This window comes from Cynocephalus volans, chromosome 6, assembly GCF_027409185.1.
Source record: "Cynocephalus volans isolate mCynVol1 chromosome 6, mCynVol1.pri, whole genome shotgun sequence".
NCBI classification, from domain to species: Eukaryota; Metazoa; Chordata; class Mammalia; order Dermoptera; family Cynocephalidae; genus Cynocephalus; species Cynocephalus volans.
This window is the reverse complement of record NC_084465.1, coordinates 155,894,052-155,916,659: the sequence shown is the minus strand read 5'-3', so window position 1 is coordinate 155,916,659 and position 22,608 is coordinate 155,894,052. Positions and strand designations below refer to the sequence as shown.

At 45.9% G+C, this 22,608-nt stretch overlaps 1 pseudogene; it reads left to right on the top strand.

Annotated features, from left to right (window-relative positions):
* The first annotated feature begins 1,228 nt into the window (after window positions 1-1,228).
* On the top strand, window positions 1,229-22,349 carry LOC134381097 (glyceraldehyde-3-phosphate dehydrogenase-like; annotated as a pseudogene).
* Window positions 22,350-22,608: the final 259 nt, after the last annotated feature.

Genomic DNA, 22,608 nt, shown 5'->3' with positions numbered 1-22,608 from the left:
TTGATTTACCAGCTTTAAGAACTTGTGTACTTGGATCAGCCACTAGCAGCAGCAGCAGGAGCAGCAGCAGCAGCAGCAGCAGCAGCAGCGAGCTCATTAGAAATGCAAGTTCTCAGGCTCCGCCTCAGACATGCTGAGTCAGGAACTCGTGGGGTGGGGCCCAGCACATGTGTTTTAATGAGCCTCCAAGGAATTCCCAAGCACTCAAGTTTGAGAAGCATTGCTGCCTAGGGGAATGTTAATTACTTGAAGTAAATTGGATATTAGATAAAGTGCCTTACAGAGTCCGGGACATTTTTCTCAGTGCATGAAACCTTTTGGACCTTAAGGAATTTATCAACACTCGGCTTTTCTCACCAAACCCTTTGTTCTCCTCCAGCACTTACAACATTTTTTCCCTTTTGTTTTAAAGTCCGGGATGAAGTAACCAAACGCTGCTGCTGTTTCCTCTCTGGGTTTGAGAAATAGAGCTCTGTGATTGAAATCTGCCATAAGTAAAGGCGGTGCCAGTAATGATTGATCAGATATTAATTTTTATTTGTTCCAAGTTTCCCTTGACTTTGTTTTAAGCAAAACACCAAGTCCTTATTACCTTTTGCCAGGTGAAAAGCAGGCACTGCCTGTGCGTGTGTGTGTGCATGTGTTGTTTATGTATGATGTGTGTGTATGTGGTGTGTGTGTGTGTGTGTGTGTGTGCTTTATGTGATATGGGGTGTGTGTGTGGTGTGTGTGGTATGGGGTGTGTGTGGAATGGTGTGTGTGTGGCATGTGTGTGGTGCGTGTGGTATGGGGTGTGTGTGTGGAATGGGGTGTGTGTGTGTGGTGTGTGTGGCATGTGTGTGGGGTGTGTGTGGTATGGGGTGTGTGTGTGGAATGGGGTGTGTGTGTGTGGTGTGTGTGGCATGTGTGTGGGGTGTGTGTGGTGTGTGTGGTGGGTGTGTGTGGCATGTGTGTGGGGTGTGTGATGTGTTTGTATGTGGTGTGTGTGTTGTGTGTGGTGGTGTGCGGTATGTGTGGTATTGTGTGTGTGTGGTGTATGTGTGTGTGTGTGTGTGTGTGTGTGCTTTCAATCTTGAGCTCATGGAAGAGATGGTGCTGGGTCTACCAAGGGGAAGATGGAGATTCCAGGACAGGAGAGCGGCAGGGAGGTTTTGGGGCCCCATGAGAGCGGGGACAGTGCCCGTGGCCTAACCTGGAGGGCGACAAGGTCTCTGCGGGGCCTAGCGGCATGGTGCAGCGGGGAGAAACGCCTCCATCTCGGCACGGGGCGCTGTGCCTCGTGAGTCCCCGTGTGGCAGGGAGGGAGACGGGATATTTTACAGCCCTGGGGGATGGTAGAGCCAGATTCGAGGGGATCTGGAGACAGTGAAGGAACAGGGGCTTGTGCACGGGGGACCGTGAGCGCAGCCTCCCCGCCGCTCGGCCTCCACGTGCGGTGCCCGGGGAAGCACCCTGCGCGCGGCCTCGCTCTTCCTTTTCTTTCCGTTTTACGTAGAAAGAATATGATAAACAGAGCCAGGCTAAAGTGAAAACCGATGACTGCTTGAAACCGTACGACTTTATCAGGAGGCGGTTTCTGCACGTTGGGGGAGGAGGTGTCTGCAGGCAGAGGGTGGGGGCCTCACCGCCAGCGGAGCCAGGGCTGCGGCGACAGTCAGAGCGCGCCCAGCCGTTCTGCGTCCGGGGAGATGGTTGCACGTGCACCGTGGGAGCTGAGGACGGCGCCGCTGGGCTGCACGGGTGGGCTTGCTTTCTGGGCCTAGGTTGATCTGCGTTGGGAGACTTGCGTCTGGAAATTGTCAAAATTAGCATTTTTCTTATTGAGTTCTACATTTAAATATCAGAGAAAGGAATCCTGTCATATTTGTGGCAAAAAGAAATTTTTGGTTTGTCCTTTATCTTCTAACTGTATTTGATATATTTTTGTATACAGATAAGTGTAAACCTTTTCTACAGTCAAATATCAGCATATCTTTTCCTTCACTTTTTAAATTGTTTTTTGTTTTTTGTCTTTTCCCCCTCTTCCCCCCACTCCCATTGCTTTAGTACTTAGCCTTTTCCTGCATTGGAATTAGTTATTTATTAACCACTTTTTCTCATCTAATAGTTTTTATGGTGTGCTAATACAAAACTAGGTTTATTTTGGCGTGTGAAACACGAGTCAGAATTTAAGTTGATTTCTTTTCCCTAAATACTTGGACAATACCCCCAACACTATTTGTTGAATAATACATTTCTTACTCATTTGTGTACTCTGCTTCTTTTTTCAAAATGACAGTTTTATTGAGTTGTAATTTGCATACTGCAAAATTCACCCATCTTAAATGTACAATTCAACAAATTTGAGTAAATATATACAGCTATGCACCTGTCACCACAATCCAGTTGTAGAACATGTTCATGACCCCCTAAAATATACCGTGTGTCCACTTGCCTTTAATCTTCACCCTTCCCCGCAAACCCAGGCAATCACTGACATGTTTTCTGTCTCTATGGATCTCCCCTTTCTGGACATTTCATATCATTGCAATCATATAATATGTGGTTTTTTGCACCTGGCTTCTTTCAGTTAGCATAACGTTTTTGAGGTTCATCCATGCCGTAGCACGTGTCAGTAGTTTTATTCCTTTTTATTGGCAAGTGATATTCCATTGTATGGATATACTAGATTTTATTTATCCATTCATCAGTCAATGGAGATTTGTGTTGTTTCCACCTTTTGGCTGTTATGAATAATATTATGAAAAATGCTGCTATAAAACATTCACGTACAAATCCTGTGTGGACAAATGTTTTTATTTCTCTGGGGTAGATTCCTAGGAGTGAAATTCCTGGGTCATGTGGTAAGTTTATATTTAACTTTTTAAATAAACTAACAAACTTTTGCACAATGACTGCACCGTTTTACATTCCCATCAGCAATGCACGAGGTTTCCAGGTGTCTTACATCCTCACCAACACTAACTATTGCATGTCTTTTTAAAAAATATTACATCTGCTTCTTTTTTATGTTTTAAATTGTTTTAGATGCCAGACTTTTTCAGGGTTATAGTTTAAGAGGACTTATAATTTCAATTCCTTCTATAGCAAGGGAAATCTAAACAGCTGTTTCCCTACTTAATGCATTCTTATCCCAGATTCTAGCAACTTCCGTGAAAGCTTATTTCCCCTAAAAGGTAAAGGAAAATTAAATATTTATTTTCTATCCTTTGCCCAATGCTTGAAAAATAATCGAACTCAGTGCTAAGTAAATTTTGGCTCTGTTCTTTGAGCCTGATGGTTGCTTACTTCTTTTGGCTCGGAGAGGATGAAAACATAGAACTATCCCCGAGTCCTTGTGACCCTCACTTGTAAAGCCACACAGTCCTCCTGGACATGGAGCAAGGCTTTTCTACACATTAATCATTCAGAGGGTTCTTCACTGAGTACTTTGCTCTCTGACCTTCACCCCAGCTTTGGAGCTACTTCCAGGGACATCTGGCTGTCCCAAGCAGTAAACACCAGACCAGGACCTAGAAGGCAGGTCTCCATGTGCAGACGCAGGGTGTCTGCTGGTCCACCAACCTGGCTATGCCCAGCTCACGCCAGCTCTTTGCTCTCTGGATTTCTCTTGGCATGCTTTGGCTTGCTTGGTCACGGTGTCCTTGAGAACACCAGGTTTTTCCACTGTGCAGGATGGAATTTTTCATCGTGTGGTGTCTTCTCCACAGATCATTCTGCCACCTGACTGGCAGAATTAGACACCACTGTAAAGAACTCCCTGGTCAGATGACCATCCCAGCCCCTGTTTCTTGCCATCTGTCAGGACACTTGGACGTTTCACTGTGGTCTGCATAGCGCAGGGTGGAGCCAACATGAGAAGGCGTGTTTCACTTCACAAGCTGATGTTTACTTCAGCGCAGTCCTTGTGGATTCCAGGCAGACAGGTGTAAGTGGGGCAGGAGGTTCTAATCACAGATGCTGAGTCGTTTACTGGGTGTAGTAGGACAGCCCGCAGGACAGCACGTTTTCTTCCTAGAGCTCTTGCTGGGCAGGCTTGGGGAACTTTAGGAAGAATTTCATAGAATATACAGAAACTTTTCTTCTTTTTAAAATGTAACTCACATATCATTACCATCCATTTCAAAAAAATGAATCCACTTAATTCATCCTAGTGGAATTAAATAAAAATAGTTAAGTTTATGCATGTATTTTTACTTTTTTCTTTTGTGAAATCTGATACACATTCAGAAAAGTTCAGGAAACTTATGAGCCATGGCTTAATTAATTATTATAAGTCAAACCTCCATGTAAACACCACCCAGTGTAACAAATGGCACCTGACCAGCCTGCAAGAATCCCTCCCACCTCCCTCTGGGTGGTCCCTGTCAATCATAGTCTCCACACCCCCTTGCAGGCTGCTCCTCCAGTTACCCTATGGTAACTATTTCCCTAGTTTTCCCAGTAATTTTACCCTCTCAGCACCATCTCTAAACTGTATCGTTTGCTTTTGGTTTTGCTTTCTTAACGGTCTCTATTGATGGACGATGAACATCTCCAAGCCAAAAGAAGTAAGCAACCATCAGGCTCAAAGAACAGAGCCAAAATTTGCTTAGCACTGAGTTCAATTATTTTTCAAGCACTGGGCAAAGGATGGAAAATAAACAAGTTCTCAATTTTTTTTTTTTTTTTTTACCGTTTGTTCTTTTTTTTAACTATTATTATTGAAACGTAGTTGATTGTACATATCTCTGGGGTACAGTTGAATATCAATACCTGTGTGCAATATGTGATGCTCAAATCGGCATGATTAGTATATTCAACATTATACAATGTAATTGTTCTTTATGGCCCTCTACCAACTCTTCCCTTTCCCCCACTTCACCCTCCCCTTTCTCCGCCTCTGGTAACCCCAGTTCTGTTCTCTCCTTTTTTTTAATATTCAATAAATTTATTTTATGTTAATTTTTTGCCCTCATTATTTTATTAGGAACTGTTCTCAACAGAAAATTCTCATACATATATAATTTTTCTAATTTTACAAATATTTTTACATAGCAGTCACCTACAAGGGGGATTTTTAACTCATTGGATAAGACACTTTTAATATAGTTATACTCACCAAAAGCTTTGGAGGGTAGGTGTTTGCCCACATCCTCACCAACAATGGACATTATTCATATTAAGCATTTTTGACAATCTGAAAGGCACACAAGTATATCTAATTGTTCTATTTTTATTTTTCCTGCTTCCAGGTACTATGTGTTTTCGTTAATTAATTAATTAATTAAATGTTTAGATAGAAAATTATTTTCTCAACGTACAAATGAAGGAGATCATCACAAATTGAATACAAAGTCAATTGATAAGGAACAGACTTAACACACAAAGATTAACATCCTCCATGCATAAAGAACTCATTTTTTTTTTGGCGGCTGGCTGGTGCAGGGAATAAAGAATTCTTAAAAATTAATTAGAAAAGTCTTGACAGAAATTTGGTGAAGGACATGAGCAGACAAGTCACACACCCTTTAGAAACACATGGGGCTAATAAGGACTTTCTAAGATGTTCATAGAAATGGAAATTAAAACAGAAAAATAATATTTTCATTTCTCAAACTGAAAAAAATATGATACTGTATAGTACTGGTGCTATGAGAGAAACAATGTCAAAATCTTCTAGTATAAGTATAAATTGGTAAAACCTTTTTAAAGAACAGATTGGATTCATAAATAGAAGTCTTTAAAATGTTCATACACTTTCAACCAATTATCCTACTTCTTGAAACTATAAACAAATAATCAAAGAAAATATATTTTTTTTAAGTGTGAAGGCAGTTATATAAAGGTAAAAAATAAGTTTAATGTCCAGCAATATGAAAATGGCTAAATAAATTATGGATCTCCATAAAACATAATCTAATGCAGTTATTAAAATCATACTTTTGAGGAGTATTTAAGATAAAATTTCAAGATGTAATATTAAGTGAAAAAGCAGGATGAAAAACTGCATTAAAAATAACTAGGTATGTTTAAACTCTAGATATACCTCCAAAAAAAGACAGAAAAAATGTCTTTTTAATAATTTTTTTTTTTTTTTTTTGCTAAAAGGGAAGTTTATTTAATGTAGATGGATACATTAATTAAAAAGAAAGATCTCAGGGCCGGCCCGGTGGCTCACTCGGGAGAGTGCGGTGCTGGTAGCACTGAGGCCACGGATTCGGATCCTATATAGGGATGGCTGATGAGCTCACTGGCTGAGTGTGGTGCAGATGGCACCAAGCCAAGGGTTACGATCCCCTTGCCGGTCAAAAAAAAAAAAAAGAAAGAAAGATCTCAGATCAACAATCACCTTTGCACCTTAGGAGACTGGAAAATGAAGACCAAACTAAGCCCAGACCTAGCAAAGGGAGTAAATAACAAAAATTAGAGCACAGATACAAGAAATAGAAAATAGAGAAAGTCAATGAAACCAAAAGTTGGTACTTTGATGAGATCCACAAAATTGACAAATCTTTACCTAGATGGACTAAGAAAAAAGAGAGAAGACTGAAATAACTGAAATCAGAAATGAAAGAGGGGTCATTACAGCCAATTTTACAGAAATCTAAAGGGTTCTAAGAGAATACTATGAATAATTGTTGGTCAACAAATTAGATCATCTAGATGAAATGAATAAATTCCTAGAAACACACCACCTACCAATACTGAATTATGAAAACAAGCTTGTACAGGACTATAGCTGATAAGATGAGTGATTACTGCTTTTCTGTTTCCTGATGCAGGACTCCTTTGAGGATTTCTTCCGGGGCTGGTCATGTGGTGGTGAACTCCCACAGTTTTTGTTTGTCTGGAAAATACACTATTTTTTCCTCTTCACAGACACCAGGAGAATCTTCCTTATGCATGTGAGCGATAGAGTCTTATACATATTGAACCCTAGTCACAGAGGGCCATCCCATCACCTTTTATCAGTTAGAAGCAAGACATAGGTTGTCTTAGTGCATTTTCTGTCACTTATAACAGAATACCTGAAACTGTGTAATTTATAAAGAAAAGAAATTTATTTCTTACAGTTCAGAAGCCTGCATTGAGGGAGGCATCTGGTGAGGGTCTTCTTACTGGTGGGGACTCTCTGCAGAGAACATGGCATCACATGGTCAGAGGGCTCAGTATATTCACATCCTCTCTTCCTCTCCTTATAAAGCCACCAGTCCACGCTCCCACGATAACTCATTAATCCACTAACCCATTAGTCCTCGAATGGATCAGTTCATTCAGGAGGGCATAGCCTTCGTGATCCGTTCACCTCTTAAAGGCCTCACCTTTCAAATACCACAGTCAGATTTCCCACCTTCTCAATACTGCTACAATGGGGACTAAGTTTCAACATGAGCTTTGGAGGTGACAAAGATTCAAACCACATCACAGGTCCTGCCCACACTCAAAGGGAAGAGGAAGTCACTTTCCACAAGTCCACTACAGGGAACTCAGGGAACAAATAGCTGTGGACCCTGCCCTCTCAGGACTTTACGTTAGTGCAATGGGATGTACGTAACCTGTACAATCTCTCTGATAATATGTTCTGGAAATGTTCTCCCTGGGTGCTCCCCAGTGTGTACTAAAGCCATGATCAGAGTGTAGGTGTTCCAGGCTGAGGGCATCTATGGAGGTCTGGAGAGTGATGGGGTAGAGGGAGGCAGGTAGGGAGTGGGCGGTGGAGTAGGGTCAGGCCGGCTGTGGCAGTCCCTCCTGTTTTGGCGAGGAGGTACCCTGGCTGTCTCCTTTCTCCCTCCTCAGTTAATATGATAATGTGCCCAGGTGTGCTGATGATTATTTACAGGGAGTTGGTCCTCCCAGCCAAGGCCTGCTCCCAGACCAGGTACTGCAAATGCTGTCGGTGATGTCAGCGGGCATTAACCTAAACACAGATGCACAGCGATCTGCAGTGCTGCTTTCCTAATCCCCTATTCTGAGGGCTCTTGAAAACTCATAATTACAGCATTTAACAGTAACCCCTAACTTTTCTCATCTTGAGGATGTCTTCAAATGCTAACAGACTGAAGTGGATTCCTCTGTTTATCTCTGCCGCTGTGGCGGGACTGTGGCTGCCCCAGGGCCCCTCCACCATCTCCAGGCAGCCTCACTGCCCTCCCCTGTGCTGTTCCTGCACTGCACCTCAGATGCCCTCTCCAGCCCTTGCCCCTTGGCTCTGGGGACCCCCCACTCTTGGCGCCCACTTTTCTAGAAGCCCCTGCACTCCAGCCTTCAGACCCTCCACCTTCTCCAGTCCTGTACCCCCTCTAGGGGCTGGGGATGCCAGAGACACCAGGGGCCCCACGTGTGTTCTGGAGGGTGGGGAGTTGGTAAGCTAGAGCCAGGGTCTCTCACCTTTCTGGCCACCTGTGTCTGCAGGTACTGAGTGAGAGACTTGCCACAGAAGCAAAGGAGGACACTGGCCACAGATAATGGGTCTGTAAGGAGCACAGCTTAGCGCCAACGTGAATGAGGCAGACGTGCGCTGGCCGCTCTGGAAACCCAGCTGGCTCTGACTCTGTCTCAGTGAGAACGCACATCCTAGGTTCCCCTCATTTCTAAACGCCCCTCTTCCTGCACAGTCGTGGGTCAGTTCCCCACCAAGCAGGTGCTGGTGGACCCTCCGAGAACTCAAGGGAATTTACATGTGACCTCAAAGTCTCCTTGCCTTCCTTCCCTTCACATCCTTTGTCCCTGCTTCTCCAAGGGGAATTACAGTCGTAAAGTAATTATTGATAAGAGTTACATTTATTGAGCATTTATGAGTTGCCAGAAATCTTCTAAACATTTTACATTATGTTTGATTGTTATGACATCTCTATAAAGTAGACACTACTATTATCTCCCTGTTCCCAGGTGGGGAGACTGAGGCACAGGGAAGATAAATAATTTGTGCATTTGTCCATTTGCACACACCAGAGCCAGGACTCAGACCCAAAGCATCTGCAAATAGAGCCGGAGCGGGACCCACACTGAGTGTGGCGGCTGCTTCCACTCCCTCGCCGAGGCTTTCTTCTAGGATGCTTCCTCCCCACCGAGTTTGCAGACAATGTTGGGAAAACGCACTGTTGTGATCCCGCTTGGCCAGTTTGACTCTCTGAGAAATGTAGATCTTTAGCAAGCAACTGGAGGACTGCAAAGCTTTCTGCATGACTTCCACATAGGGGAAGGAATCCCCCATGAGCAACTGCCTCAGGGGTCCCGAGCCCCCAGCCTTAACCTTCCTCAGGCCCGGTTCTTCAGCCTCCCACTGCATCTTCCAGTACATTCCTTTCTCCTGGAAGTGGGCCGGAATCTGCTTCTGTTGCATGCAGCCAGATAGAGGCTGAGCTGCACTTTCAGAAGAGTGGAAGGAGGGACCAGGGAGAAGCCTCTCCTCCGGCAGTTGCAGAAAGGTAGGAGGCTGGAGCCCTCCCTGCTTAGCCTGAATCACTGGTGAGTGGGTGCCGGCTCCATCTAGGCAGATGGCACTGCGTCGTGATCCCGGAAGTCATCCTTGATTCCTCTCTCCAGTGCGTCAATAAATCTTGTTCCCCCAACTCCACGTGTGCCCCAAATCCAGCTATCCTCCCCAACTCCCCATCTGGCTACTCTTATCTCTCCCCGGACATTGCAGGAGGCCCCGCCCGGCCCTCAAGTCCCCCCAGATCCAGTCTTTAGAGAATCTGATAGATCCTTAGAAAACCTGAGTCGAATCGCACCGTTCTCCTGCTAACCCCTCCGACGGCCTTCAAAGGTGCCGGAAATGAAGCCGGAGGCCTCACTTGCCTCCTTGGGCTCCTGCCCCAATCCATGGGCTCCTGCCCTCCTTCCTGGGGTCCCACCTCCTCCCTGAGCTCCTGCCTGCCTCCTGGGCTCCGACTTTTCTGGGGCAGTGGTTCAGATCCTGAGGACTGTGCACAAGCTCTTCATCAGATCCAAACTCCAATGTAGATGCCCTGAGAACGTCCTACCCACTGGACTCAGAGTTTCTTGAGGATACATCACTCCATCTTAATTTCTGCATTTCAGTGATCTCTACCTGACATTTTTCTTGTTTGTTTTTTGTTTATGTCTCACCCTCTCCCCACCGTGTGTCAGCTACTGCCTCTTCCACCTCCGTACCCCAGCACTGGAGCAAAGCCTTGACACACCAGGGCCCCCAATAGATGCTCAAGGGAGGAAGGAAGTGAATTACACAAGACTGAAAGGCAAAGATGTGCACACGGGTATGACAAGTATCCACGAATTTGCTCCATGACCTTTCAGGGTTAGGAATTACATATTTCCATTTTTTTTTTTTTTTTGAGATTGAGTAAATTTGGTTTTACAGCTCTCCCCCCGCCTCTGCCCCGGGCTGCCACAGATGCCTTTTGGGTTTTACATGAACACTGAGGCCTGACAATTTGGGAAGGGTCCCTGGTCCCCATTTCTCCAGCTGATGCTGCTGATACTCCTGCCCATGCTGGGGCTCCCTGGAAAGTAGACGCCCCTCAGGCGTGCTGCCGATGATCCTGCCATGACCCCTAGTGTGTCTGCCCGTCTCCTGGGCATGCTGAGGGTCTGCTGGGAGTCCCCGGTGCCAACCACCTCTGCCCCCACCCCAGCTACAGGCGGCCGCATCTCCCTTCCCTCCTGGCCACTCTACTCCTGCTTCTTTGATATGGGTTTGAATCTTGACTGCACATCTGGACAACGAGGGCAAATGCCTCTCCTCTCTCTGCCTCAGTTTTCTCATCTGTAAGATTAGGACCCTAATGCTGTGCTGCAGGTTGTGGAAGGATTAAATAAGAAAATACACATGAAGTGTTCAGCGTCTGGGACCTAAGAAGTGCTCTAAGTTAACATTAGTTAAAATTAAACAGAACAGAGCCAAGGAAACAACAATTGTGCAGGACAGACATAGTAAGAAGGGGGTAGGTATGCTGTGGTTTGACTCGGGTTTTCTTAGGATCTATCAGCCACACCAGAGAGAAGCTGAGGGGCAGGTCGGAGGTGGCTTGGGGCCAGTGGGTGGACTTCCTGGAGGAGGTGGTCCTGGAAGGACAGGTGGGATGTGAATCAGGGACCAAAGGGGAGTGAGCTCCCAGGCTGGGGTTTCAGTCTGGCATCCCTGGCTGCAGGGATGGTTCATCTGGGAGGCAGGCGGGGGTGGGGGTGGTGCTGTCCAAAGGCAGGCCTGGTGCTGGGTGTTCTGACTCTATAGAGGGGGTGCTCAGCCCCCAGTTCACACACTGGTCGTGACCACATGAGCAAGGCCCAGCACTTCCCCCACCTTCATCCTCCAGTGTGGCGAGCACCAGGGAAGGGAATCAGAGATTGTCTGGGACATTTGGAGCCCGGCTAAGTACTGCCACGTATCCAACTGCATAGAAGGATCTAGAAACTGGCCTGGCTGGGTGGAGGCCATCAGCCTTATGACATGTTTCAACATGTCAGTGAATTCTGCAAGCAATGCCTTAAAATCATAGTCGTAATGATGTTCCCAAAATGGCAGAGGGAAACATTGGGAAAAGGCAGGAAAAAACTGGGCCAGGGTGTCCATGGGAGTTGGACTTGAAGGCTTTGGAGCCGGCGTTTATTAGCCCTGATTAGGTTCCATGAGAGGCTCCGGCATGGTCTCTCTGCACTCAGAGAAGATACCAGATGTAGAAGGCAGGGGAGCCCTTCTTGGAGGCAAGCAACTCCCTGGGCAGAGTACTGGGAGCTGCTGCTGGCCCAGTGATCCCGAGGAGCTAGCCTTTGCAGTCCCTTGTCCTAATTGTCTTCCTTGCCTGTGCCCAGCCCACGACATCACACCCCCTTGGTTTTCTGCCAGAGCTACATGGGATGTTCTAGTCTTTCCCATAATTTGAAGGGTCCAGGGCTTTCTACAGCATTGGCCCTATGGATTTGGTTGAGGAATCTTCTCTCTAGAATCAGTCTGTTAGTGCTGGCACAGTGTTGAGGGTTGTTGGACGTAGCTTTTTTGGTGTAGATGGGGAGATCTAGACCCACCTGAAATGGCACAGCCATTTGTGTCAAAGTTGATAACAGAACCTTCCATTCAGAAGGAACTCAAAGGGTAGGAAAAGTACCTTTCCATAAAGGCAAGGGGAAGCAGGCCTTTGTGTACATTAGGCTACCTCAGCATGAGAAGTAGGACGTAGAAATGCCGAAGAGTTTAGAGAAAGTCTTGCAAGTGTGGCTGCTGGCCTTGGGCGGTCATTCATCTAACACACACTTATTGGGCACTTCCAGTGCCAGGCGAGCTTCTGAACGCTGGGGATGGTGCCCTGAGCCAGCCAGGCAGATGGCTGCCCTGGGATCCTGCATTCTCACAGGGGCGGGGCCCATATGACAAATAAATAGGTTATATAACATGATAGAAGACGGCAGGGCCAAAGGAAAAAATAGCAAAAGAAAGAGCCTCAGGCTGGGAGAGTTCCTATTTTAAATACCTCTGAGAAGGGCAAAGCATGATAAATGTATACACTTGAAAACACAGACAAAATGATTTTCTCTTGAAAAACCTTGACTTGGGGCATTTCTCAGAGGAGAGACATTGGATTCCAGGTGGAAGTTGGGGAAGGGTGAGCAATCAGGGCCCACCTAAGTACCCCTGAATCCTGTGAGATGGGGTCAGCATGCCTCCAGAAACAAATGCTCCCTTTTGACTCATTTGCTGAACAAAACCCGGTCTGTTAAACAGATGTCCACACCCCGGGGCCAATGTCAGAGGAGGCTGGAAAAGCAACTTCACTGTGGAGCGTGCAGTGTCCAGGGCTCGGGTCTGACCTTCAAAGCTAGTGTAGAATGCAGGGCAGCTCCTCAGATCAATGCACATTGAGGGGCCGTGGGGTCTTCTGGCTCCAGAGCCCAGCAAGGATGGTAGGCAGCTCCGGGAGCCCCCCCTTCTCTTTCGTCTGTTCTTGATTTTCAGAACACACATGGTGACTTTCATCTGGCCTGTCCTCTCTTCTGGGAGGGCTACCCTCAGGTTGTGAGAAGCTGCGACTTCTCCAGGAAGGGAGGCCAGGCCCAGGCCCCTCCCACTACCCCCTGCCATGTCCTGCCTGGAGGAGCCCAGGCTCGATTCTCCAGGCGGCCCATGCAGTCAGTGGATTCTGCTAAATTCATTGTTGAAGAGAGCCTGAAGACAGGGACGATCACACTTAATACAGGATTCTGGAAGACTCCCAGACCTTTAAGACTCACGATTTGTAAAGGTTTTATTACGGAAATTTTAAACTTTAAAAATAGACCAAATAGTGAAATTAACCCCCATTATATTCAACTACAGTCAACTTGCATGAACCTTCCTTCATCTCTACCTCTGCTGCTTCTCCTGCCCAGTATATATATATGTTTATGCTAAATTCACAGCTAGTGAAATTTACAAATCTCAAGTGTACCACCTGGTGAATTTCACAAACACATGCACCTGTTAACCCAAGCTCCTGTCAAGATAGGGAGCATGACCCTTCCCGTCCATCCTACCCCCTATCCCCCAGAAGGAATCACTGTTACTATTTTTTTCTATTACAAATTAGTTTTGCCTGTTCAGGAGTTTCATATCAATAGAATCGTACGTTCTGTATTATTTTGTGAAAGTATTCTTTCACTTAGCACAATACTTTTGCATTTCATTCATGTTTGTTCCTTTGTTTTATTGAGAAGTATTCCATTTTGGGGCTATTCCACAGTTTATCCATCTACCTGTTGATGAGCACCTGGGCTGTTTCCAGTTTGGGGCTACTGTGAATAAAGCTGCTACGATCTTTTTTGTACAAGTATTTGCATGTGAGTGAGTGTGTGTGTATGAACACTTTTATTGCTCTTGAGTGAATATGGAGGACTGAAATTGCCCAGTCAAAGGATGGATAACGTCTACTTGTATAAGAAATTGCCAGAACCACATTCTAACTGTGCGCAAGAGTCCCACCGACACTCACAACCTCACTGACATTTAGTGCTGTCAGTCACTTACATTTTGGCCACGTGGGGTGTGCAGTGGTACCTCGATGTGGTTTAAACTTACATTTTCCTCATGACTAATGGTGTTGAGCCCTTTTTCATGTACTTCTTGTCCATGTGTATATATTATTCTGTGAAGAGTGTGTTCAAATCTTCTGCCCATTTAAACAATTTGGTTATTTGTGTCTTTCTATCACTGAGTTGTAGAATTCCTTAATAGATTCTTGATATGATTCCTCTGTCATACACAGTTGATCCTCATTATTTGTGTGTTCTGTATTCCTGAATTTGTTTACTTGATAAACCTTATTTGTAACCCCCAACTGACACTCTTGGCATTTTTATGGTCATTCATGGACATAGGCAGAGTGGTGAAAAATTAGAGTCATCTTACGAGCCCATGTTCCCAGCTGGGGTCACTCAAGGTGACACTCTGCCTTGTCGTTTCAACTCTCATAGGGAGGCAAGTGTCCTTTTCACAGTCTTCGTAGTGCCACATTTTTTGTGCTTTTTCTTGGGGATTTCACAGTTCATGACAGCCCAAGCATAGTACTGAAGTGTTGTCTGGTGTTCCTAAGCACAGGAAGGCTGTGATGTGCCTTAGGGAGAAAATACATGTGTCAGAGAAGCTTCATCCAGGCATGAGAGGTGGCACTGTTGGCCACGAGTCAACACTACGTATTCAATAAGGTGTCTTTAAACCGAAACACCCACAAAAGAAGGTTGTGAATTGATCAGCTGACAAAAATGTCCCGATCAGAGGCTGACAGGAAACTTAGTTCCCCTGAGAGCAATGGCTCAGTGTTCCCTAAGCGGGTGTATGCAGCGCTGTGTAGAACGCGAGCACTGCATGTAAGGACAACCAGAACACGCTTCCTGCCAGCAGGGCTTGCCTGTTCATGTTCTTAATGACAGCTTTTGATGAGCAGTAGTTTTACACTTTGATAAAGGCTAACTTGCCAATTTTTCCTTTTGTGTTTTTTGCTTTTTCCTGTCTGAGTAGACTGTCTACACCCAAATAATGAAGATGGTCTATGTTCGCTTCTAGAAACCTTACAGCTTTAGTTTTTATGTTGGGTCTACAGCCCATCCCACACTATTTTCGTGTATGTATGAGGCAGGGGTCAGAGCTCATTTTTCCTATGTCTACCCATTCACATTGAGGCAAATCCTGGATATCCTATCATTTTTGCCTGGACATAGTTCAGTATGTTTCTCTGTTTTAGTTAGTTCGGGCTGCTATAACAAAATACCGGACTGGATGGCTTACATGACAAAAGTTTATTTCTCACGGTTCTGGAGGCTGGCAGACATGGTGTCTGGTGAGGGCCCTCTTCGTGGTTTGCAGATTGCACCTTCTCACTGTGTCCTCACATGGTGGAGGGCAGAGGGCTCTCTGGGGTCTCTTTCATAAGGGCACTAATCCCATTCATGACAGCTCCACCCTCCAGACCTAATGATCTCCCAAAGGCACCACCTCCTAATACCGTCGCATTGGAACTTAGGGTTTCAACATATAATTTGGGGGAAAGGGAACACAAACATTTAGTCCATAGCACTAACATTTAAGGATATAAGACTCGATTGAATGCAACACCTATAAAAGGCCTTCTGTGACCATGGTCTGCCCCTACAGAGACTTGCTCTGGCCTCTGGTATTAACAGTCAGACATCATTCCCCACCGAGGCTTTGGGGAAAAGAGTGGGACTGGCTACATCTTTCAGTCCTTAGGCAGCCGCTCAGCAGATTTTCTCTACCTGGGTTTATCTCTAGCCCCTCCCCTGTCCTTGGAATAAATCCCACATTTATTCTGTGGACACCAGATCCTGACAACATCGTTTGATTCACAGCTTCAGCTGCTCTGAGTTTAGAATTGAAGAGTGCCCCATTGGCCAGATGTTGCACTCTTCTAACACCTGCTCATGTCATTTGAACCAACCCAAACTCATCCTTCATTCAACAGATATTTATCTCCTACTATGTGCTGGGTGCTGCACTGGTTCTGGGTGTTGTCCTGCCACCCTGGAGTTTTCACTTTTGTTAGAGAAAGACACTAAGCAAGAAGTGATAAAATTCATTATTTGAAGTTCAGTGATGCTATCGTCAGTATAGAGCTTTGAGAGATAAGTACCAGCAGCCATCAGATTGTTCTGCAAGGGGACTTCATCTTCTCTGGGAAGACAGGGAGATCCCTGAGCCAGTAAATTCTGAATTCCAAAGGAAGGAGAGAACTCAGCTAAACGAGGTGTCGGGGGGGATTGAGGGCACAGGCAGGACTCCCCTGGGAGGGAACAGCTGCCCTCTGTTCTGGGAAGGGGCTCCGGGCACTAGAACTGGAGGGATTGATGAGTGATCAGTGAAGGGAGACGTCGTGGGAGGTGAGGCTGGAGATGCTGCTGGGCCTTGAGTGTCAGTTAAAGATCTTGCTTTGTTTTTAGATTCGGCATTGTCCAGTAGAACTTTCTGCACTGAGAGAAAAGCTCTACATCTCTAGTGTCCAGTATGTAGCCATCAGACCCACGTGGCTATTGAGCCCTGGAAATGTGGCTAGTGCGACAGAGGAAGTGAATTTTTAATTTTAATTGAATAAACTGTGAATAGCACACATAACCCATGGCCACCAAATTGGACCTCATAACTTTGGAGTGTTGGCAAGCCACCGGGAATTCAGAGCAGGCAGATGGTACCATCAGATCTGCATTTGCTATCCACTGTGACTCCCTGTGGATAGACAGTATGAGGACCAATGGAAACGTCACCACTCCTGGAGGGCTATTGATGTTTTCCCAACCTTGGGTGTGCAGAGCTGTTGGGGAGATGTGCATAGATTCCAAAGCTATTTGGGAACTAGAGTAGACATGTTCTCTGCCTGCAGGTAGAGCACGGACCTGTCCAGGTTCCTTCTCGGGCTACTGCCCATGAGAAGGTTGGGGGGCCCTGTCCCCTTTCAGAGTGGCATTTGGTGCTCGGGGGGGAGTAGGCTGTCCAGGAGCACAGCTGGGGGCTTCCAGGAAAGGGTTGAGCTGCCGGAATTCCTAGGAAGGTTGAGTGGACACTCAGTTGTGACGCGTCAGTGTGAAAACGCAATGTGAACATTTAAAAACGTGCCCGGTAACCCCACCTTTTCCCCTGTTCCCTGGGTTCCTGTTCAGCCTTGGTGATGTGCTCACATGGCTGCAGCCAAGCATGAGTCCTATTCCACGTTCTTCAAAACAAAACAAAAGCACAAACCCTTGACTTGCTATCGGACACTTTTTTATATATTGAGTAGACCGGTTAAGTGTTCATGGTGTTCCGGGTGTGGCCTCCTCAGATTTTGTCTGCCCACCTCTCTACTGTGGGGCGCTCGAACCTCCTCCAACTTCACATTCCCACGGTTGGCTGGGCCACCGTCGGGAAGCGGTTTGCAGGCCTGTTACCTAGAACCGTGGAACCACACACAGTTTCTACCCAATAATGCTACCCCCAGGAAACAACTGACAGAGGAAAAAATAAGTGCAGGGAGATGTTTACTGTAGCACTCTCTATCACAGAGGAAACAATGTCACAGGGCCACATGGCCAGCAATAGGGGACATTTGCGAATACTGGAGAACAGGTAAAGAGGGGAATTTTGAAGACTGTGCAGTCACATGGCAAACTGCCCTGATGTTTCAAATGACAGCAATAAGCACACTGTGATCAGCTGCTAGAGAAATGTGCGTGTTCGTGTGCATGTGTGTGTGTGTACCAAAACATATGAAAAACACCACAGTGGCCAAGATGGGAATAGGAGCATTATTTTATTCTATTTTTTTGAAAAACTGTATTTTCATAGTATCTAGTTGGCTCTTACCATACACAGAACTAAGTAAAATGATTGTTGACAGCACTATGTAAATTTCTTAATTTGGGGGACAGTTATTTCTTTGAGATATATTCACACTAACCACAGTATTCAAATCAAAGCTAGTTTGAATAATTTTCTGCCTATGTGTGATTATATTTATGTTAAGCTCTTACAAGTGTATTCAAATTGTTATATTTAACATATCACCATTTTGGGAAGGAATAAAAATTTAAACGAGAAACAACACTTAGCAAAATAAACCCAAAGAGTAAATGAATAGAAGATTCCATTATTTAACCTTAGATGTGCAGCTGATTCACAGGCAGTTTTCTTCTTGTCCTTTCTATGAGCCAGGCCAGTTAGGTTGCAAATGTCATAATGCCACAGGCACAAGTTCAGGCACAAAGGGGGATTTCCCCCCCCCATAAGCAAACATGGAAAGAGAGGGGAGTGGTGGGCCCAGCGGGGATGACGCCAGGGCTGGCCCCTCCCCGCACCAGTGTGCTTGCTGTTCACGTCTCCTGGGTGCTGGGTTCCCTCCTAATTCCAACTGGGGAGGCTACCTGGGCATCAGGAACACTGGCCCGCAGCAGCTCCTGATGACCAGCGTCCCAAAAGAGACCCTTCCCTTCCAGTCCAAAGTTCCTGAGGGGAAGGGCCAGGACAGAAGGGACACCCTGGATGGGGAGCCACCCAGCCAGGTGATGGGGGACGAGCAGTGCCCCAGAGGAAGGAAAGAATGCTGGCAGGCACCCCAGGAGCAGACCCTCCCTTGAGTGTTTGGGGCCTTTTATCTTGGAGTGAGCCCCAGATAGCATTAGTGGACAACTGAGGTCCAATCCCATGGGGACCCTCCGATAAGCTGTGGGCTGCTCCCTCCCAGCTCCATTGTGGAAGGCTGCTCCAGGAGCCACTGTGGGCTGCTCTGGGGACAAGACTCTCAAGGCCAGAGAGTGCCCCTGGGAGCTGGGGCCTCCAGTCAGGCTGGGCTGTGAGCCTGGCACCCAGAGCCTCCAGCCAGGATGGATGCAGCAGGGCAGCCCCGGCTGTGTGCACCAATGCTCTTGAGACTGACGCCTGGGAAGCACAATTGAGCAGCTTTGTTGATTCATTTGTTCATTCATTCATTCACTTACTTTTATAACCAGGCAATGTTTGCTTTTTAAAAATTAACATTATTAAAGTGTAATATTCATACTGTAAATTGCACATATTCAGAAGACTCAATTTGATGAGTTCCAATGGGTGGATAACCACCTTCATGGTCCAGATACAGAACATTTCATTTCCTTCAACTCTCAGTTTCCTCAGATCCTTTAAAGTCACCCCTAACCTGTCCCAGACAACCACTGATCTGCTGTCACCAGTGATCAGTTTTCCCTCTTCTTGACTTTCTTATCCATGGAACTGGACAGTGTGTGCTCTTTTGTGTCTGTTTTGTTTTGCTCGGTGTCATGTTTCTCAATCGCATCGGTGTCGTGTGTGGGTAATCTGCTCAGTTCTGCTGCCTGGCTGCACTACGACTGGTTTTTCCATTTGTCGGTGGATGAACATTTGGGCTGTTTCCGTGTTTTTGATGATTGAAAATAAATGCTTTTAAAAGTGGATAGTATGATTTTAGGAAAAAAGGGACATTTATTATTTTCTGAAAAAAGTGAATTACGCTTGTCATGGAAAACAGAGAAAAGTATAAAAAGCAAAAATTCTTTATAGTCCCATAATGCACTGTGATCCACGGGGGTATTTTGCTCTAATTCTTTCCAAACTGTTCAATGCATGTATGTACAAAATTGTCAAAGCAGAGATCATGCTGCAAATGCGATTTTGACTCCTACCTTTCATAATGAATATTAGTGTTTTCCCAGGTCCTAGATTTTGTGGGGATGTTTTTAGCAGTCACTCTGTCATTAATAGTTCTCAGTGCTGTATCATTTGGTTGTTGGAAGGACTATTCAGCATATGGAACTTCATGGTTCCAAAAGCATTATCCTGGAATGTTCTAGTTTTATGCCGTAGGAAGTGCTCAAGTCTTTGTTTATTTGTTTTTATAACATTTAAAAAATTTAATTGAAACCTATTGGTTGTACGTAGTTAATGGGGTACAGAGTTATATTTCAATACATGTATACAATGTCTAGTGATCAAGTCAGGGTAGTTAGCAAATTCATCACTGTAAAAATCTATCGTTTCTTTGTGATGAGAACATTTAAGCTCCTCTCGTTTAGCCATTTGAGAACATACAATAAATTACTGTTCGTTATAGATGCTTAGCACCACTGTACATCAACAGAGGTTATTCTTCCTATCAGGCTGTAATTTTGTGTCCATTAACAACCTCTCATTATCTCCCCTCCCCCTCCCCTTTCCTATTTCTAGTAACCACAGTTCTCTCTACTTCTGAAAGGTCAACTTATTATTATTATTATTATTATTATTAGATCCCACAAATGGGTGAAAACGTGGTGTTTTTCTTTCTGTGCCAAGTCTTTAATTACAGGACCCAGCTCCATCACTCGACAAGCATTTACTGAGCCGCCCTCCCTGCTAAGAGGCAGAGGTAGATACAGGGGATGCACCTAGGGGTCAGGGAGCTCAGGGCCTGGACGGCCAGTCCCACGTGGGGCCCTCCTTCCATCACGGGTGCCCAATGCTGCCCACAGAAGTCTCTCCACAAACCCTCTCACTAGGGCTCTCCCTCCCCAGCTCTCAGGCCTCCTCCCTTCCTGATGAAATTCTGTGTCTCAGCCTCTCAAGTTGGCCAGCCTGAAATGTTGACTAACAGCTCTCGTCCCTTGCCATATTGCTGGGCTCTGGGGACTCAATGAGCAATTTGTAAAGGGCTTTGAGAGCTGATGTGGGACGCAGGCTTTTCAAAGACTGGGTATGACTTGGGTGTCATAGTCACAGAATTCCTTAAGGTCACAGTCACCATTTTAATAAATTGTCTTTTTTACTTCCCTAAATTCTGTTTTGCTTCCTAGAAAGGAGGCCAGGCTAAGGATTAACCACATTGTGGTCTGTCCACAGTATTTAAATTCCAGATTCACTTACTCATATTTTTCAAGGCCTCTCATATATGAGGGTATTTCAAAAGGTTCATGGAAAGATTTGTATTATCTTTCAATTCTGTTTTTCCATGAGCTTTTTGAAGTGCCCCTCTACCTACCTACTATCTATCTATCTATCTATCTATCTATCTATCTATCTATCTATCTATCTATCTATCTATCTATCTATCTATCCTATTGGTTCTGTCTCTCTGGAGAACCCAGACTAATCCAGGACCAAACTACAAATACTGAGAGAAAAGCAAGCAGGCCATGAATAATGTAAATCAGTGAATAATAAATGATACTATTTTATTGGAGAGGTGGCAGATTCAACAATTGTTCTGTTTAGCTTTATAATGAATATTTTAGTGCTTTTTAAAAATTTAGGGAACCAGGCGGGGAGAAGGGCTTGCATCGCGGCTGCCCCACCACCCCTTGTTCCCATAAATTGGGGCTGCAGCCTCCCGCAGCGCTCTCTGCTCCTCCCTGTTCCACATCCCCTCTTGTACAGTGCCAGCCGCGTCACCGATACACAATGATACCAGGGCTACTTTTAACTCTGTCAAAGTGGATATTGTCACCATCAATGACCCCCCCTCATTGACCTCAACTACACGGTCTACATGTTCTAGTATGATTCCACCCATGGCGAGTTCTGTGGCACAGTCAAGTCAGAAGACGGGAAGCTTGTCACCAGTGGGAAGGCCATCACAGCTTCCAGGAGTGAGATCCGCCCACATCAAATGGGATAATGCTGGTGCTGAGTATATTGTGGAGTCCACTGGTGTCTTCGCTACCTTGGAGAAGGCTGGGGCTCACTTGAAGGGTGGAGCCAAAGGTGTCATCACTTCTGCCCCTGCTGCTGACACCCCCATGTCCATGATGGGTGTGAACCATGAGACCTGTGAAAACACCCACATGATCGTCAGCAATGCCTCCTGCTCCAGCAACTGCTTAGCCCCCCTGGCAAGGTCATCCACGACAGCTTTGACATTGTGGAGGGACCCATGACCACAGTCCATGCCGTCACTGCCACCCAGAAGACCGTGGATGCCTTGTCTGGGAAACTGTAGCGTGATGGCCGTGGGGCTCTGCAGAACATCATCCCTGCATTTACTGGCACTGACAAGGCTGTGGGCGAGGTCATCCCTCAACTGAATGGGAAGCTCGCTGGCATGGCCTTCCACGTCCCCACTGCCAACGTGTTGGTTGTGGGTCTGACCTGCCATCTGGAGAAAGCTGCCAAATATTAAGACATCAAGAAGGTGGTGAAGAAGGCATCGGAGGTCCCCCTAAAAGGCATCCTGGGCTACACTGAGGACCAGGTTGTCTCCACTGACTTTAAGAGTGACGTGCACTCTTCCGCTTTCAGTGCTGGGGCTGGAATTGCCCTCTATGATCACTTTGTCAAGCTCATTTCCTGGTATGACAATGAATATGGCTACAGCAACAGGGTGGTGGACCTTATGGTCCACATGGCTTCCAAGGAGTGAGAGCCCCCAGGACCACCAGCCCCAGTGAGAGCACAAGAGGAAGACAGAGACCCTCAGCTGCTGGCGAGTCCCTGTCCCAACTCAGTCCCCTACATGCTGAGAATGTCCCTTCCTTGGCACAGTTTTCATCCCAGGCCCCCTGAAGAAGGGGATGGACCTAGGGAGCCCTACCTTGTCATGTACTATCCAAAAAGTCCCTTGCATGCAGCCAAGAAAAAAAAAAAATCACCCCTAAGAAACTGTAGAACCATAGAAGAGAGAAGTTGTCCCAAAAGAGGCCATGAAA